This window comes from Gossypium hirsutum, chromosome A08 (genome assembly GCF_007990345.1).
Source record: "Gossypium hirsutum isolate 1008001.06 chromosome A08, Gossypium_hirsutum_v2.1, whole genome shotgun sequence".
NCBI lineage: Eukaryota > Viridiplantae > Streptophyta > Magnoliopsida > Malvales > Malvaceae > Gossypium > Gossypium hirsutum.
The window spans coordinates 115,162,854-115,168,151 of NC_053431.1; the positions used below are offsets into that span (position 1 = coordinate 115,162,854).

Below are 5,298 nucleotides of genomic sequence, written 5' to 3' on the forward strand. Positions count from 1 at the left end.
TTGGTATTTAAAAAATTTCAAAAAAAAGGAAAATTGAAAATAAATCAACACAATGATAAGTGATATTATCTTATCCCATTTTGCTAAGGATTTTTTCAATTCTTTATTTTAAAATTAATATCTTTTAAGAAAAGATATATAATATTTACGACCCTTATCTTTTATTAACGCTAAAATAGAACATTTCATCTTATCTTTTATAATAGTTAATAGAACCACTCTAACTTTCAAGGATTAATTAGATACTTTCTAGCTTTTCAAGGCTCAGTTAAAAACTCTCTCACTTTTACAAAGATAATTTAGTGCACACAAGGAATATCTTTCTAATGGGCATGCTTATAGATTTAAGCTCTCCCAAATATAAATAAAACATTGAATAAAAGAAATACAACTAATTCTAACAAGTGTTTATGTATAAGACCAAAAAAAAAAAAAACTTACCATATAAGCTACTTGTTTGAAATGTTCTTTTAAGCTTTTTAATGATCTCTCTTTGATTTCTAGCATTCGGGGTAGTTGGAAAGTAAAACTAGTTGTTTTGAACAATTAATTCTCGCATTACAGTCATCCTGTAATTTGTGATATCGATACTTATAAAGAAAATATCAATATACTACTAATAGGAAAAGCTGTTACAAACACATGGGAATCAGTACTATGAAGCTAAGTATCGATACTTTAAGGATATGTATTGACACTTTACCATTCTAGAATTAGTTGTGGCTATTGACCTTTTAAGGTATTAATACCAATGATAGATTATTGATACTTATTGTACTAGAATGTTTAAAATAATATGAATTGAGTTTAAAGACATTTTGTTAACTCAAAAACATAAAACATTATTAAAATCAATTACAGTAAGTATTGTTGAATTTGGTTTGGACTTGAAAGCAATTTGCAAAATATTTCTTTTGTTTTTTAATATAAATTACTTAAAGAATAAAATAGAAAATTACTCTTAAATATTGTTATATCAAAAAATTTATAAATCAAAATTAACAACATTTAAAATATTTAATTCATGTATTTATTATAAAATAAAAGACAGAGAATAAAGAACAAAGAGAATGGAAGAGCAAAGGGTGAGTGTATTTTATTGATCAATTGAAATATTTACAATGCTTCTCCAAAATCTATATTTATAAACATAAGAAATATAAATGAAATATAACTCTAGTTTTAATTAAAATTAGAGTTTTAAGTACATCAAAACTTATCTTGATCCTGATGGACATCCACTTAATAAAATATTCATAACACTCCCCCTTATATGTCTATTTGTAGATAATTTGTCTCGTTAAAATCTTACTAAGATAAAAACTCTGTGGAAAAAAATTCCTAGTAAAGGAAAAAGAGTACATATATCTATAATATGCATAATATACTACCTCATTAAAAACCTTATTAGGAAAACCCAATGGAACAAAACCTCGGTTAAAGAAAAAAAAGTACAAGACGTATTTACTCACCCTCATGAAAATATCACATGCTTTCTCATATTCTATGTATTCAATCTTGAATACTAGTTTTTCAAACGACTATTTGAATGTATTTGCTAAGCATTTATATCACCATTCTTTTGAAAGTCATGAGTGAGGGAAATTCTGGAGAAACATATTTTGAGTTTCAACAATAATCATAGTAAACTTTAATCATGATTCTTTTATAAGAACACAAACAAGCCTTTTGGTTCATTTTATAATCTTCATTCAACTACTATTTTCTAAGTCAAATTTACCACATATGTTCAAATTATTTCAATTTATATAAATGAACAATTTCTTTAGAATTTCAATATGCTTCTAGCATTCTAAATCCTTCAAGGATTTTAATATTAACTTTACTATATAGTGATTTATAAAAGGTTACAACAACAACAATTAGAAGAAAATTAAAATTTTTATGAAATGTCAATTTAATAATATATTTAAAGGTTATTCATCATAAATTAATATTATATATTTTCATAATCAATGCCAAGGTTTAGCAAAAAGTTTCATATTTTTATTCTGCTTTTGCATCACTACTTCATTTGTACCCTCACTGGCTTTATACATTTAGATATTTTGACTACTAGTCCAAAAACTCCATAAATTTAATTGTACTTGAGTTGCGTCTTTCTACTTTGTCCAATTTATTCCATATCTATATTTCTCAATTGATTATTCAAGATCCTCCTTTTATTTCATTATTTGAACAGTAATATTGCATACAAAACCATTGTCAACCAGTTTTATTATTGGTTTGAAATTTTCTTGAATTGACATAACTTATCATCGAGATCTTTTATTTTAACTATTTTAATATTCAGTTTCAGGTAACTGAATCTCTTTTGGAGTTTTATTTATTAGTTATGTCTTAGGTCTCTTTTGGAACACCCACCTTTACTATATGACCATATAGATTTATTATTTTCTTTTATGAGAATTTTCATATTTGGAACTTGTAATGAGTTATCTTTGTTGAACTTATGGTTCAAACTACTCTCCTCCCAATTTCATTTCAAGTTATTATTTCTGTCCCCTTAATACAGGAAAAACTATCGAATCAAAATAGTAATCACAAATCATGTCATAATTGAATCTCCAAAACATTTAAAACATATAATAATATAAGGAGACTCGTAATTAATATACATTCCCAACTTTCTTTGAGGACTCGCTCATCTTTGTGTGTTGTAGTAGAGCAATTGGAATATATACGTGCATACAAAAGTTCAAAGATGAGAAATATTTAGCTCTTAACAAAAAAACCAATTGTAATGAGGAGTATTTATAACTTACTAGCTTGATGCGTACAACACATAAATCAACATAATCTCATATTGAAATATAAAGTTTAGTTCTCATAAGTAATGGTTTAGATATTAACCAAATGCGTTCAATCAATAATTTATGTAAACCATTATGCGCATAAATAACAAGCTTTTATGAAAGTTTTTCAAACCCAGTCAATAAAAACTGACATATAAGCTCATCAACTTTAGCAATATGAATTGTCTTAATTGCATAACCTGAAATTAATTATTTAAATAAGCAATCTTGCAAATGATAGGTTGCAAGTTAATAACACATATGTGATTATTTTGTAGATGCATCTACCAGGAATCATATAATATCAAAATCATACACATGGTGGATGAATGAGCCCATATTCATTTCAGAAATGCAAGACATTAAATCTCAAATTTAGCTAGTAAGTTTCTGATAATCAATTTTCATTGAGAACAAGCAACAAATGAGAATTCTTTAAATTAAAGAATCTTCTGGTTCTTTAATGAATGTCTATATAACTTCTCAATTAATTTTCACATCATATATGATCCAGGATGATCTAACTGGTCATGCCAAGTAGTAAATGCATTTGTATCAGTAAACTTCCTATTTACTTTAATATACATTTCAATTGTACCAATAATGTCAATATAAATTGTGACAAATTGATAATCTTACTGTCATTCCTTTTACTTTGTATCCACATATAAGTATTAATGTAACATTTACTACTAGAAATGTCTAAATCAATGTGAAGTCTATAATGTCACTAAGTCAACAAAATCAATATAAATTTCGAATAATTATATGCAATATTCGCTTCAATAAATATGCCAAAATCTTTTTTCTACATTGAGTCTTGACGATTTTATCAAGAATTAAGTAAATTAAAATCCAATAGTAGACTTTGAATCCAACAAAAATCTATTAATGGCAAACTTTGAGAGTGAATCTTATTTTCTAGGTGTACAACAGATCCATAACCAATGACTTTTCATTCATAAGTTTTCTCTTTTGCAAGTTATCATCGGTAATATTTTTCCATGTAATTTTAATTGAGAACTTATTCTAAATACTGTAGAGTTATACTCACAGTTTAAAAAAAACTTGCAACTTCAGGTGCATCCAACCATAACGAGCTTTAGATAGAATTACCATATTCTATTGTTCATAAGTAGATATTTCATAGGCAAATATTTTGCTTTCAACCTCTTAATGGGGATGATGACAAAAAAAAATCACAAAGATAGTCACAATCAATTCAATTTAATAACAAGAGTAATCAATAACTCAATCCTCCCTTTTTTTATCCTTTCAAAATAGATATTTATAGCAATAGTGATTTGTATTAAATATAATATTTTCTTAGTGATTCGTATTAAATATAATATTTTCTTCATTCACAATCTTAATATAATATACATTATAATGAATATTTTTTAAAATTAATGCATTAACCATCACAATTTCTGTGCTTTTTAGATATTGATATATTAGTTTTTTTGGAGCATTCAACTAATTTTGTACTATCAAATATTGTATCATAATGCGGTAACCCATTATGAGGGCATCTTCTCAAGAGGTCCTTGTATCTCTCCCATGCGTCGTAGAGTGTTTCTAAATCCATCTGCACAAAGGAAGAAATATCATTACGTAATTTAGCCGTTTTAGCCGGTGAAAAATATTTTAATAAAAACTTTTCGGTCATTTGTTCCCAAGTACTGATTAACCGCCCTGGCAACGAGTTTAACCACTATTTAGCTTTGTTTCTCAATGAAAAAGGGAATAACTGAAGTCGAATGGCGTCATCAGAAATGCCATTAATTTTAAATGTATCACATAGTTCCAAAAAGTTTGCCAAGTGAGTGTTGGGATCTTCGTCCTGCAAACCATCAAACTGAGCAAACTATTATATCATTTGAATTGTGTTAGGTTTCAGTTAAAAAGTATTTGCGGCTACAACCGGTCTAACTATGCTCGATTCAGTTCCTGTTAAAGAAGGTTTAGCATAATCAAACATAGTGCGCGGAGCAGGATTCTGATTAACAGCAATTGCAGGAGGTAGCGAATTTTCTTAGTTTCAGCCATCTCCTCGGTTATGGTTGAAGAATCGTCCTCTTGTTCGTCCTTTGTGTATCTTAGGCTTCGCCTTATTTCTCTCCGGTTTCTGCTAACTGTGTGGTCGATGTCACCATCAAAAAGTAGTAGTCCTGACAGGTTTTTTCTGGTCATAAACTAGAAAAACCTGTCAGAAGGAAATAAGAGGAAAATTAGAAAAGAAAATAAAAATTTAAATTGTAATAAAAGTAAAGTGGCTAAAGTAATAAAAATTGAGTTTTGCTAATATCCTAGTTCCTCGACAACGGAGCCAAAAACTTGATGCATGATATTCGTAACAAGTTTTAAAGATTTATAAATGAAACATTCTTGAGACTAACTTATTATCACGATTAAGGTAAGTATACCTATCAAACAGTAGTATAGTTTAGCAAGACAGAATTGTCGAACCCAAAGGAACTAT

General features: G+C 27.6%; 1 non-coding gene across 1 annotated transcript; it reads left to right on the forward strand.

The window, feature by feature from the left end:
- Positions 1 to 4,330: 4,330 nt before the first annotated feature.
- On the forward strand, positions 4,331 to 4,437 carry LOC121205887 (small nucleolar RNA R71). Its single transcript, XR_005900960.1, has one exon. It is a non-coding gene; the product is annotated as a small nucleolar RNA R71 (small nucleolar RNA).
- The last annotated feature ends 861 nt before the right edge of the window (positions 4,438 to 5,298 follow it).